This window comes from Capra hircus, chromosome 16 (assembly GCF_001704415.2).
Source record: "Capra hircus breed San Clemente chromosome 16, ASM170441v1, whole genome shotgun sequence".
In the NCBI taxonomy this organism is placed as follows: domain Eukaryota; kingdom Metazoa; phylum Chordata; class Mammalia; order Artiodactyla; family Bovidae; genus Capra; species Capra hircus.
The window spans coordinates 6,695,946-6,711,645 of NC_030823.1; positions in this window are offsets into that span (position 1 = coordinate 6,695,946).

Sequence of the window (15,700 nt, forward strand, 5' to 3'; positions counted from 1 at the left end):
CAAGAATACTGGAGTGGGTTGTCATTTCCTCCTCCAGGGTATCTTCCTGACACAAGGATCAAATCTACCTTTCATGGATTGCAGGCAGATTCCTTACCACTGAGCCTTACTTAGGTGAAATTACATTACTTTGGTATACTGAACCCTGACATATTCATCTCTAAACTTCCATTAAAATATTACTGAAAACACAACAAAAGGGAAATAGGCAACTATATAAGAAAATAAATCTAACATTGATTTGGAAATTGAGTCCAAAGATAACTGTTACTATTAATGTACATCTCAGCCTTACAAATGTCTCAGTCTGACTGCCCACAATGTTCATGGGAGATTCTAGCTTTCCTGAATGCAGCTTTGAGATATAAGGGCCTCATCAAAGAACACAGCAGATAATTGGCCCTCACTCCACATTCCTACACATAGGTTATTGATTTGGGTGGATGAGAGCAATGATATTGCTTTGGTGCCTAAACATTTGGCATCTTTTTTTTTTTTGTTAATATAACTGATAGTTCCCAGGGTTCTAATTGATTACATACTATGAGAAAAAATTACATAGGTTTTAAGAAGTAGAATGCGCTGGTGTGCAGCACAGATTGGAGCAGTCCATGGAGAGCTGTAGATTTCTTAAAATGCATCCTGCGCCCACCCCAAATCAAAAGAGCTTAACTTGTCCAGGCTTTTGATTTCCTTCTTTTCTTTTTTTTTCTCTGATTTTCTTTTTTTTTTTTTTTAATTCTACTTTATTTTACTTTACAATACTGTATTGGTTTTGTCATACATCAACATGATTTTCAAAATTATTGCTATTATGGGAATTTTTAGAATCACAAAATAGAAAATTAACGAATGCAATCACAAAATAACAATTTCAGTTTTTGAAAACAAGACAGATGTCCAAATTTTAATTTGGAATTCTCTAATTACTCTGAAGCATAAACAAAACATTTCTGTGAGTGCTGGGAGCCAGCGTGAGGAACCCCGCCCATGGCAAAGGTCATGAAGAAGGAGGCAAAGGAGTGATCATGCCTCAGGAAAATGCCCTGTTCCCGAGCATCTACCCCCAAAACCAGAGTCTACCTACTTTGCTATTTCACGCTCTCACCTACATCTCTGACTTTACGGGGGGCTGACCCCCATTATCTCTCTTGGAGAAGGAGTAAACATGCAGCTCCAAGTCAATAAAAATTCCTGGGCCTGACAAGAGTGTTTCAACTTATGAACTCCTCTGAAGGTTATCTAGCCTGCCTGATCAGGTTCATCCGGCCACATGTGAGTGTTTACAGCCTCCCAACCTGAGAGGCATGAGATGTTTTAGACTTACTAAAGACAAATTATTTGGGGAATTTAGAAATTATTAGTATAGTGGGTTGGTTAGGAATTATATTGGTGAAGGGTTTTTCATTTGTTGTGCCAATAATTGCTGCTAATTCCCTGCCCTAGGTGTGACAAGGGTGTCTCAGATCAACCTCTCTGCTGGCAAACTAGCTTGTGTGACAGGATTATCCATACTCCTGCCAAGCACATGATTGTTTACATCCTCTCAACCATAAACAGCACAGAGAGTTTGGAGTATTTTGAAAGTCTTAATTAGCATAGGGCTTTTCTCATTGTTGAGTCAATGATTACTGCCAGGCCTCCATATCCTTAGGCACATGGGAATATATTAATCAATGTATCTGGAATATAGAAAAGGAAATGTAGTAGTTTTTGATGTTAGCAATACTAGTCTATTAGAGAATGAATTTTCTCTTTTGTTATAGATCGCTGTACTTTGTTATAAATCATTGTGTCCTTGCTATGTAAAAATGTAACTTTATCACTATCTTAAGACTAAATAGATCTTAAGGGGAACATTGGCGAAAGGATTTTCATTTGTTGGGCTGATGTTTGCTGCTAAATCTCCATATTCCCTGCCCTTATAATGAATATAACTAGCATATAGAAGAAATAAGTATTAACCTTTAAGATTAATCATGTTAACCTTGGGTTAAATAAATTCCTTTCTTGATTGTAACTCACTACACCCTCACCCTATAGGAATGCAACTTTATTTGGAGGGTGGTGCCTGGTTTAAGAAAAAACACCCTTGGAAAAAATAAGTTTTTTTGTTATCAGAAAGAAAGGGTCGTAAATGTCAGCAGGCCTCATGGTCAGAAGATGATGTAAAACCCATAAGACTTTTTTTATGTAAAGCACCTGATTTTGATAAAGGTCAGGACTGCTGACCCCTGTGTGACGCTGTATTAATCCCTATGTGTAACAAAAGGTATATAAGCAAACCTAAAAATAAAAAATACAGATCAGTTTCTGGAAAGTCTGATTCCCCCATGTCCTTCTTTCCCCTTCTGGCTGAATTCCCATCTGGAATGTGGGTACTCACCAAGCCTGCTAATTCTGCCTGGGCCTCTAAGATCAGACCAGGGAGGCCTCAGTGCCCCCTCTCCTTCGGGAGAATGGAAAGATGCCTGTGGCCTATGTAGGTGGTGATTGATATTCCACGTAAACCAAGTTATTCAGCCTCTTTTTCTCCACTAATTTTCCTACTACACTATCTGTTTCTAATCTTTCTATATATCTGTAATCAAATAAGTTCTTTCCTAGGATGCCGACTCCGTCTCCACCTTCTAATTACCCTGGATACACTGGGGCTGGACCCCGGCATGTGAGCCAAGATTCTCCATGATAATCTCCATTGTTACATCAAGAAAAACATGCTGCTCCTTCTGTATAAATTACAGAACAAACAGAAAGATATATTTGAGTCTGCAAACATTTCAAAATGCCATACTCTGTATTTCTTTCATAGATCAAAATCTATATCTCACTCTTCATTTTTCTAATGTCAGTTGTCTTCATTCATGTTAATTGGATAAAAGTGTTCTCTTTTAAAGAAGATCTGTCTCTCTATGTATGCTGGAGAAGGAAATGCCAACCCATTCCAGTATTCTTGCCTGAAAAATGCCATGGACAGAGGAGCCGGGTGGGCTGCAGTCCATGGGGTTGCAGAGTTGGACACAACTGAATGACTAACACTCTATGTATAAACTAAACACCATTTATTCTTTTTCTCCTCAGAAATCTTATTTATCAAATATACTCCCTCTCATCTATATCTTCAACCACTCTCACAAATCAGCATAAGTATATATCAAATCTCTCCTCTCTGGAAAGGCAGGACATAGATTCACACATTTGAAAAGTGTTCATTATTAATTATTTCATTTTTTCTTTTTAATTTTTAAAGGAATTTATTGTGGAATGATTTATGCATAAATGCTTTTTAATTCTTTTTTTGACAGTTTATTTTTAATACAAATTTATATATTTTAATTGGAGGTTAATTATACAATATTGTATTGGTTTTGCCATACATCAACATGAATCTGCCACAGGTATACACGTTTTCCCCATCCTAAACACCCCTCCTTCCTCCCTCCCAGTACGATCCATCCGGGTCATCCAAGTGTACCAGCCCCAAGCATCCAGTCTCATGCATTGAACCTGGACAGGCAATTCGTTTCATATATATTATACATGTTTCAATGCCATTCTCCCAAATCAGCCCACCCTCTCCCTCTCCCACAGAGTCCAAAAGCCTGTTCTACACATCTGTGTCTCTTTTGCTGTCTCACATACACGGTTATCGTTACCATCTTTCTAAATTCCATACATATGTCTTAGTATACTGTATTGGTGTTTTTCTTTCCGGCTTACTTTACTCTGTATAACAGGCTCCAGTTTCATCCACCTCATTAGAACTGATTCAGATATATTCTTCTTAATGTCTTTGTATATGTACCACAGCTTTCTTATCCATTCATCTGCTGATGGACATCTAGGTTGCTTCCATGTTCTCACTATTATAAACAGTGCTGCGATGAACATTGGGGTACACGTGTCTCTTTCAGTTCAGGTTTCCTCACTGTGTATGCCTAGCAGAGGGATTTCTGGGTCATAAGGCAGTTCTATTTCCAATTTTTTAAGGAATCTCTGCACTGTTCTCCATAGTGGCTGTACTAGTTTGCATTCCCACCAAAAGTGTAAGAGGGTTCCCTTTTCTCCACACCCTCTCCAGCATTTATTGCTGGTAGACTTTTGGATCATAGCCATTCTGATGGGCATGAAATAGTACCTCATTGTGGTTTCGATTTGTATTTCTCTGATAATGAGTGATGTTGAGCATCTTTTCATGTGTTTGTTAGCCACCTGTATGTCTTCTTTGCAGAAATGTCTATTTAGTTCTTTGGCCCATTTTTTGATTGGGTCATTTATTTTTCTGAAATTGAGCTGCAGGAGTTGCTTGTATATTTTTGAGATTAGTGTTTGTCAGTTGCTTCATTTGCTAATATTTCCCCCCATTCTGAAGGCTGTCTTTTCACCTCGCTTATAGTTTCCTTTGTTGTGCAGAAGCCTTTGAGTTTAATTAGATCCCATTTGTTTATTTTTGCTTTTATTTCCAATATTCTGGGAGGTGGGTCATAGAGGATCCTGCTGTGATTTATGTCAGAGAGTGTTTTGCCTATGTTCTCCTCTAGGAGTTTTATAGTTTCTGGTCTTACGTTTAGATCTTTAATCCATTTTGAGTTTATTTTTGTGTATGGTGTTAGAAAGTGTTCTAGTTTCATTCTTTTACAAGTGGTTGACCAGTATTCCCAGCACCACTTGTTAAAGAGATTGTCTTTTCTCTATTGTATATTCTTGCCTCCTTTGTCAAAGATAAGGTGTCCATAGGTGCGTGGATTCATCTCTGGGCTTTCTATTTTGTTCCATTGATCTACATTTCTGACTTTGTGCCAGTACCATACTGTCATGATGACTGTGGCTTTGTAGTAGATCCTGAAGTCAGGCAGGTTGATTCCTCCAATTCCATTCTTCTTTCTCAAGATTGCTTTGGCTACTTGAGGTTTTTTGTATTTCCATATAAATTATGAAATTATTTGTTCTAGCTCTGTGAAAAATACCTTTTGTAGCTTGATAGGGATTGCATTGAGTCTATAGATTGCTTTGATCATAAGAGACTACTATCAGCAATTATATGCCAATAAAATGGACAATGTAGAAGAAATGGGCAAATTCTTAGAAAAGTACAACTTTCCAAAACTGAACCAGGAAGAAATAGAAAATTTTAACAGTCCCATCACAAGCATGGAAATTGAAACTGTAATCAGAAATCTTCCAGCAAACAGAAGCCCAGGTCCGGATGGCTTCACAGCTGAATTCTAACAAAAACTTTAGAGAAGAGCTAACACCTATCCTACTCAAACTCTTCCAGAAAGTTGCAGAGGAAGATAAACTTCCAAACTCATTCTATGAGGCCACCATCACTCTATTACCAAAACCTGACTAAGATGCCACAAAAAAGAAAACTACAGGCCAATATCACTGATGAACATAGATGCAAAAATCCTTAACACAATTCTAGTGATAAGAATCCAACAACACATTAAAAAGATCATACACCATGACCAAGTGGACTTTATCCCAGGGATGCAAGGATTCTTCAATATCTGCAAATCAATCAGTGTAATACACCATATTAGCAAATTGAAAAATAAAAGCCATATGATTATCTCAATAGATACAGAGAAAGCCTTTGACAAAATTCAACATTCATTTATGATAAAAACTCTCCAGAAAGCAGGAATAGAAAGAACATACCTCAACATAGTAAAAGCTATATATGATAAACCCACAGTAAACATTATCCTCAATGGTGAAAAATTGAAAGCATTTCCCTTAAAGTCATGAACAAGACAAGGGTGCCCACTTTCACCACTCCTATTCAACAGGGTTTTGGGAGTTTTGGCCGCACCAATCAGAGCAGAAAAAGAAATAAAAGGAATCCAAATTGGAAAAGAAGAAGTAAAACTCTCACTGTTTGCAGATGACATGATCCTCTACATAGAAAACTCTAAAGACTCCACCAGAAAATTGCTAGAGCTAATCAATGAATATAGTAAACTTTCAGGATATAAAAGCAACACACAGAAATCCCTTGCATTCCTATACACTAATAATGAGAAAATAGAGAATATAAGGAAACATTTCCATTCACCATTGCAACAAAAAGAATAAAATACTTAGGAGTATATATACATAAAGAAACTAAAGACCTATATATACAAAACTATAAAACACTGGTGAAAGAAATCAAAGAGGACACTAATAGATGGATAAATATACCATGTTCATGGATCAGAAGAATCAATATAGTGAATATGAGTATACTACCCAATGCCTTTTAATTCTTACTGTGGTCTCAGTCATCATAGCCTTTTGAAACTACTCATAAATTTGTCAACAAACTCTCTCACTGCTAAGGATAATGAACAGCTGTTACTCTGTAGCAAATTTTGATCTCCTGTAGCACTGTATATTGTTGATTAACAAGTTAATATTTCAATCCTTTTTTTCTTTGAAATTATGTACAATGTGTTCTTCATTGTAGAAAAATTTAAAAATATAAGAAATATGGAAAATTTTAATTTTATTATTGAAAACAGCTATTTTTAAGCATCATATATATTTACTTATGCTTTTTCTGTAAGGTTATATAAAAATATGATATATTGTGTTTGCATATATTTATATACGTCCAAGAGTGTATATATATATATATATATATATATATACTAGCATATAACTAGCATATATTGCTAGTAACGTAATGCTCAAAATGCTCCAAGCCAGGCTTTAGCAATATGTAAACTGTGAAATTCCTGACTTTCAAGCTGGTTTTAGAAAAGGCAGAGGAACCAGAGATCGAGTTGCCAACATCTGCTGGATCATGGAAAAAACAAGAGAGTTCCAGAAAAACATCTATTTCTGCTTTATTAACTATGCCAAAGCCTTTGACTGTGTGGCTCACAATAAACTGTGGAAAATGCTGAGAGAGATGAGACTATAAGACCACCTGATCTGCCTCTTAAGAAATCTGTATGCAGGTCAGGAAGCAACAGTTACAACTGCACATGGAACCCCAGACTGGTTCCAAATAGGAAAAGGAGTACATCTAGGCTGTATATTGTCACCCTGCTTATTTAACTTCTATGCAGAGTACATCATGAGAAACACTGGACTGGAAGGAACACAAGCTGGAATCAAGATTGCTGGGAGAAATATCAATAACCTCAGATATGCAGATGATACCACCCTTATGGCAGAAAGTGAAGAGGAACTAAAAAGCCTCTTGATGAAAGTGAAAGAGGAGAGTGAAAAAGTTGGCTTAAAGCTCAACATTCAGAAAACGAAGATCATAGCATCTGGTCCCATCACTTCATGGGAAATAGATGGGGAAACAGTGGAAACAGTGTCAGACTTTATTTTGGGGGGCTCCAAAATCACTGCAGATGGTGACTGCAGCCATGAAATTAAAAGACGCTTACTCCTTGGAAGAAAAGTTGTGACCAACCTAGATAGCATATTTAAAAGCAGAGACATTACTTTGCCAACTAAGGTCTGTCTAGTCAAGGCTATGGTTTTTCCTGTGATCATGTATGGATGTGAGAGTTGGACTGTGAAGAAGGCTGAGCGCCGAAGAATTGATGCTTTTGAACTCCGATGTTGGAGAAGCCTCTTGAGAGTCCCTTGGACTGCAAGGATATCCAACCAGTCCAGTTTGAAGGAGATTATCCCTGGGATTTCTTTGGAAGGAATGATGCTAAAGCTGAAACTCCAGTACTTTGGCCACCTCATGTGAAGAATTGACTCATTGGAAAAGACTCTGATGCTGGAAGGGATTGGGGGCTGGAGGACAAGGGGATGACAGAGGATGAGATGACTGGATGGCATCACTGACTCGGTGGATGTGAGTCTGAGTGAACTCTGGGAGTTAGTGATGGACAGGGAAGCCTGGCATACTGCGGTTCATGGCATCGCAAAGAGTCGCACACAACTGAGCAACTGAACTGAACTGAACTGAACTGAACTGAACTGAAGTCAGCACTGCAATAGAAGGTACTTTCACATGGAGAAAGTGAAGATAAAGTCTCTTTTTTCACTATCCCAGTGATATTGTCTCTGCCTCCCTGTAGCAATGGGTCAGTATAGTGCATACTCTAAATTCATGTCAGCATTCCTAGGATCGTAGAAAGCCTCAACAGCCGAGATAAACACCACAAAGGATTATTAGTTAGTATTGTGGAAGACTCCTTACTAAAATCCCTGTAAGTAATTGGATCATTAAACAACCATGTACATATCCATTGTAAAATTAGCCTTTAGTTGTTCATCTGGCACTAATTATTAATGACCAGGAGGCCACTCCTTAATATGCTGACACACTTCACCCTGAAACTGAGAGTGTGGTCCTTTATATTTGTTAAGTTTATTAATGCTCATTGAATGTCATTGCTATGACAATATTTTTTAAGAAATCAGATATGAGTATGAAAAAGAAGAAATGTTTTTTAAGGATCCTTACCTGAAAGCTGTAGAAATAGCAAAATGTGTTGCTAAAAGTTACCATTCCTTTTTCTTATTAGATCGCTATAATGCTAGTACAAAGTAGTGATATGGATGATACATTTATATTCATTATCCCTTCAAATTACTTCCTGAGAATTTTGAAGTTCTTACCTGAATTTAAAGAAATCCAAATCTGTCACTTATAGGAGAGAGAACTCACTATCCTTAGATCCATATTCAAAGCTTCAATTCTATGTTAACTATTTAGCAAATAAATTGCTACTTATTTGTTTTAAAGTAAAGTCAAATATTTGAAACAGACACAAAACACTTTTAATAACTTATTGTTTAACCACTTTTTAAATTAGAATTAGGATTTTGAGGTTTTGATTGCTTTAATAGAGTTTTATAATATCTGTGATAGTATAATAAAAAATAACATTGAATGAGAATGAAGAGGAGTCTGTCTACTATTTATTAATCACACTTATTTCTGAAATTCATGTTCCTTTTCTTTAAAATAGTTATATTGGGTTTAATGATCCCCAGAAATATTTATATAAATGGTTATCATAGTAATTGGAAAGTGTCCAGTTCCTCCTTTGCACCTGAACAAAGAGTGTTTTGGAGACTGATAAAGCTTTAGGAGATTAAGAAACAATTTTGGAATATACTTTAGTCTATCAATACTAGAAGATTTTGAAGAGCAAAAAATTGTTATATCCAGGCTTCACAGCTTGGGGCATGTTCATTTTGAGAGACCTATCATACAGCCAAGAGAAGAACATCATACAGGAATTGACATAAATTATCATGTAGGAATATTTTTTTATAATAGGCCCCTGTTGGTTATCTATTTTAATTTTAGTAGTTTGTATATGTCAATCTCTAACTTTCTACCCTTCCTTCACTGGTAACCACAAGTTCATTCTCTAAGTCTATGAGTCTGTTTTGGTTTTGTAAATAAGTTCATTTATATAATTTTTAAAGATTCCACATATAAGCAATATCATATGACATTTGTCTTTCTCTGGCTGACTTACTTCTGTTAGTGTGATAATCTCTAGGTCTATATATGGATCCATATAGGTCCGTATATGTTGCTGCAGATGGCATTTATTTAATTATTTTTAATGGCTGAATAATATTCCATTGTGTGTGTATATATGAACACCACATCTTTTTTTCCATTCATCAGTGGGCATTTAGGCATGCTTCTGTTGCTTCTGTATCTTGGCTATAGGAAACAGTGCTACAGTGAAATTTGGGTGCATGTGTCTTTTGAAACCATGCTTTTCTCCAGGAATATGTCCAGGAGTGGGATTGCAGGATCATAAGTTAGTTCTATTTTTAGTTTTTAAGAAACATCCATACTGTTCCCCTTAGTGGTTGCAACTTTTTACATTCCCATCCACAGTGTAGGAGGGTTCCTTTTTCTCCACACCCTCTTCAGTATTTATTGTTTGTGGGTTTTTTATGATGGTCATTCTAACCAGTATGAGATGAGACCTCACTGTAATTTTGATTTACACTTCTCTAGTAATTAGTGATGTTGAGCATCTATTCATGTGCCTCTTGGCTGTCTGTATGTCTTCTTTGGAGAAATGTCTTCTGCTCATCTTTTTTTTTAATTTTTAAATTTTTAAATTTTATTTTTTACTTTACAATACTGTATTGGTTTTTGCCATACATCATCTTTTAATTGGGTTGTTTGTTTTTGGATGTTGATCTGCATGAGATGTTTGTAAATTTTGGAGACTAATCCCTTCTCAAGAAGTGACTGTAAGAAAGAAGAAAAGTAAAGAAAGTGCTGAAATTTATGTTTAGCAATGAAAGCATTCAGAATATGAAAACAAGTTAAAACTAGATTTTCAAACAAATGAAATTGTTTATATATTGTTTATGTTCCATACCCTGTGCCAGTCTTAAGTGCTGTTACAAACATTTTCAGATTTGTCTTGTACAGTAATTCTTCCAAAGCCAGCATTGGGTTTTTTTTCTGTTTTTTTTTTTTTTTTTTTTTTACAGGAGACTGGTACTCAGAGCTTAAACATTTTGCCAAACAGAACATGTAAGATTAATAAGTGACAAATTCAGCAGATAATTAGAATAGATTAAGTTCTTATTAAATAACCACTAAAAGCTACCCTGATTATTCCACTTCAGAGAATAAAAATTAGAACCAATATGTTAACTATCTTGCTTGAGCTTTCACAGAAGAGAACTGGTGGAAACACAATTTCAATACTGTTGGCTAGACATGCAGAGACCAAGACAATAAATAATTTTTATCAATTGCTTCCTCTAAATGAGCAAGTTTTCACAATGTAGTATTGAGCTGGCCAAAAATTTCATTCAGGTTTTGGCCAACCCAATACTTCCCATTCTAGAATTTATGTATTTTCCATTATTCCAGATGTTTTCTTTTGTTTCTTGAAACTTAAGGAAGGATCAAAATCACCTGGAAAGTTTATCACATACAGATTCTTAGATCCTGTCCCCAGAAGTTCTGATTCAGTTCGTCTTAGTGGTGATTCACTTTGTCTTAGTGGTGATTCAGTAATTTCTATTTCTAACAAGCTCCCTGAAGATGCTGAGGATGACACCTCTGTTTTAGAAAATGTATTCTGAGAACCATTGTTCTACTGTACTGTATGGAACGTTTACATATAATATTGTGAATTGATACTTTTGAACTGTGGTGCTGGAGAACATTCTTGAGAGTCTCTTGGGCATCAAGGAGATCAAACCCAGTCAATCCTAAAGGAAATCAATGCTGAATATTAATTGGAAGGACTGATGCTGAATTTCCAATAGTTTGTCCACCTGATGTGAAGATCAGACTCATTGGAAAAGGCCATGATCCTGGGAAAGACTTAAGGCAGGAGGAGAAGAGGACGACAGAGGATGAGATGGTTGGATGGCATCACTGACTCAATGGTCATAAGTCTGAGCAAACTCAAACTATCCAGGAGATAGTGGAGGGCAGAGAAGCCTGGCAGTGCTGCAGTCCATGGGGTCACAAACATTCAGACATGACTTAGCAACTGAAAAACAACAAGCTTTTCTTTTAAACATTGCAAATATTTAACATAGCAATTGTCATAATTTCCTTCAGAGCCACTGTTTTGGCAGCATACAACCATTACAGATTTGTGATAATGTGATTTAAATTTAAGGATGTATTTAGTGCTTTTTGCCTTTCAAATGCAATTTGTTTACATATTGGGCAACACAGATTCTATCTCTGCCTAGAAACACAGAAGCCTCTATTTTCAGCCCTACTTCATAAGTGGAGACATTATGTTTCTCTTTTCCAAATAAATATTCACATTGATTTTCAGAACAATTTTTAAAGAAATTTTACTGTTTAATGTTCCTGCTTATCTTGATCATAGCTGTTTTTAAATTCTTCAGTTACACACATCACAAAATTTGTTAAAACAAAAGCCAACAGACAAATACTCACATAATTGTTTGTACCATATACTACGCACAAAACATTTTGTGTCTAACACTATTGCATACAAAACATAATAAAATGGGGTCCATTTGAAGATCTTGTTGTAGATGAATGAACTCACATTCATAATGAGGGGAACAGAATCTGGTCAATTTCCTATGCTAAAACCAGAGAAGCAACTTTAAACTCAAACACTGAGAAGAATTATGTTCAGAATATTGATTTTTTCCCCATATTTTATCCTTAAAATAGGTTTTATTGCCATGCCAATATGTAAATTATCTTCATCAAAATTATGACTTTAACCTTATGGAAACCACCAGCAGTATAACATTCCTGACTTCAGAAAAGTTCTGGCATATTTTAGCTGAATTTTGAAGAACTTAGCTTATGTAGGAAATAACTCTTGCCAGCAATGCACTGATTTTTTTTGCTATTATTGTTTTCCCTTACCTCTTTAATAATTCATTGCTTTCTTGTGCTATAACCTCGCCAAAAAAATCACTTGAGAATTTTAAGCATATATTTCCCCCATATCTATTCTTTTCTTTATGTTTAGACAAATTTTAACCTTAAAGTTTATTTAAAGAATATTTTGCTTACATTTATAAAAAAAGATATCAAACCCTTGAAACTGACATTATTTATGTTTTGCTTTGCTGTATTAGTCATATTCTTTGTTAACCTACCAGTGTTGTAGATGGCAGAAATGATAGTGTAATCCAACTGTATTGTATTTCTGAAACAAATATATCTTAGTGTAATTTAAAAATTATCTTACAAATACACAAAATTATAGCCCCATAATTAGCAAATATAAAGTTAGATAAATTCTGAATTTATTATAAAATTGTTATATAAAATGCAACTTCCTGGAATTTTAGTAATATTTATTTTTTATTGCTTCAGTTTAATTGTGTAAGCTTATACTTCATTTGAAAGAAAACACAAGTCAAGGCACAAAGTGCAGTCTGTGTTTTCTCAACTAGAGTTTGTTCACCTTCTTTCCCTTTTCTAATGGTACCAGGGTCTCCTTTATAAAACAGTTCCCTTTTCTTTTTTATTTCTAAAAATTTTGTATTGAAGTATATTTGATGTACAATTTTGTGTTAGTTTCAACAAGGTGATTCAGGTATATATATACATACATAGGGTGCATGTACATGTACGTATATCTATTCTTCTTCAGATCTTTTCAAATAGAGATTATTATGGAAAATTGAGTAGAGTTCTCTGAGCTATACAGCAGATCCTTGTTGGTTATCTATCTATATATAAACAGTAGTGTGTGTTCTGTGCTTAGTTGCTCAGTCGAGTCCAACTCTTGTGACCACATAGACTGTAGCCTCCCAGGCTCCTCTGTCCTGGAATTCTCAAGGCAAGAATACTGGAGTGGGCTGCCATTTCCTTCTCCAGGGGATCTTCCCAACTCAGGAATTCAACCTGGGTCTCTCGCACTGCAGGCAGACTCTTTACCAACTGAACTAGTGTGTAGATGTTAATCCCAATCTCCTAATTTATCCCTTCCCAGCAGCTGTCCCCTTTGGTAACCATAAATTTGTTTTCTATGTTTGTGAGTCTTGTTTCTGTATTGTAAGTACATTAATTTGTATCATTTTTTAGATTCCACATATAAATGATATCATGATATTTGTCTCCCTCTGTTTGACTTATTTTGCTTAGTATGATCACCTCTATCTAGGTCCATCTGTGATGCTGCACATGGCATTATTAATATTCCTATATATATATATATATATATATATATATATATATATATATACCACATCTTCTGTATCCATTTCTCTGTCAATGGACATTTAGGTAGCTTTCATGTCTTGATAATTATAAGTAAGGCTGCTGTGAATATTGCGCTGCAAGTATCTTTTCAAAGTATTGTTTTCTCCAGATATATGCCTAGGAATGAGATTGCTGGGTCACATGGTAGCTATGTTTTCGTTTTTTTACGTAACTTCCACACTATTCTCCATAGTTGGCTTCACTAAATTATATTTCCAAGTCTACTTTATATCACCACTGCCCTTGATTTTTTTTTTTAATCTGGAAGATGCCATGAAGAGCATATATTTTCCTCTAGCATCCATGAGTGATCCAATAACCAAATCCAAACTGATACTATACATCCCCACACAGGCCCTAAAGACTGGCTAGGTGTGACCAAGGTCAGTGCTAGAAATCTCAGGACACATTCTCTGAGGACATTCCTTATGGCACAGGATCAGCCAAAGCCAGTTTTCTCTCAGCAGGACAAAAGTGGAAACATGGCTGAGAGTAGGACTCGGTGATATTTAATGCCAATCATAGAAAACTTTGATTGAAATGTATCTACAGTGTAATCCACTTACTGCTTATATCAGTTAAAATTGTACTTTCTGTCGCTTTCAAACCGAAATGTACTGTTTTACATAAAATTTTTAGCAGGAAATAAGATCAGTAGGAAAACTGATAGGTCACTGTAGGATAAGCTGAGTCAAGGAGGCAGAACAGAGGAAGTGATGACATCTTGTGATAGGAGCTATGTCTGGATATCCTGTGCTTTTTCTACAATGATGAGGTGGTTACTGACATTGTGACCTGTTTTGTATTGGGACTCAGATTATTTACCTGAAATATGTAGCATTAAGAGCTTAGAGGAACAAAAATAGTAAGGGGCCTAATATGTATTGGGTATTTCATAAATTCACTGGTGATAATCAAAGAAAGAGATGAAATAAAGTAAGGGATTTGAAAGCTGAAAGGAAAGAAATTGCACATTTTCTAAGAATGGTCTTTTCTGTTTGTGTACTGAAGTTCAAAATGGACCAGTCATAATCTGGAGATTGAAACGTTTAGAAGAGTAAAATGATTTGCCCCACGTGGAGGTTTGCTTTACAGAAATATTGAGACTGGATTGAGTTGGTCGAAAGACTTCTTAATCAGGATAAGGCTATCTTCCCAGACCCTTCTCAGATACAGTGGGTTAAGTATTTAATGGGATTCATATGCATGGGGGGGCAGTGATGGAGTGGTAGTTATAGAAAGAAAAGATGAGAGATACTGATACCTTTGAAATGGCAGCTGATTTAGAGCTAGACCTACAATACAAATTGGGGCAACTGCACCAAAGTATGGGTTTTGCATTGCTTGTCTGGAAAGGGGGGGAATCTGGAGCTAGGGATTGGGAGAGGTACAGAGAGAAGGACACAGACGTACCAACATGTTAGTAAAATACTTAGCAACATTTCTGGATCTCCAGCACTCTAGTTAATGAAGTCAACCAAAAACAAATAAGCCCTGAAGCCCCCACCCCCACCCCACATATTTCAGGGTCATATGAGATGCCAGGAAAAATTCAGTCCTGGACAACAGCTTGGCCTTGCCCAACAGTGTAGGAAACCCACAGTCAGGCATCTGACAAGAATGAGTAACAAAGGTGCCTGTGAGTGTTTGCACCCCCTGGCTTCTGCAAAATGTCTACTGCAAGGTACAGTAAGTTGCCTGCATATGAACCTTCAAGTTGCAAACTTTCAAAGATGTGAATGTGCCAGAGAAAGGATGATGCTTGACTAGAGGAAGAAGAAATAGTTGAAGAACTGAAGAGGTTCACAATGCAGGAAATGGAAAGGGGATTTTCTTTATCTGAGGGGCACACTTGGTTGTTAAGGTACAGGACCAGAGCATAGAATGGTACATGAAGGTTGTAAGAACTGTTCAGAGAGCAATCTTCATTATTATGTCATCTATGAAGAGGTAAATTAAAAAAAAAAAAGTACTGCTACCCAGACATCATTGGATCATTTTTTCAAGAGGGGTAGATAGAATAGA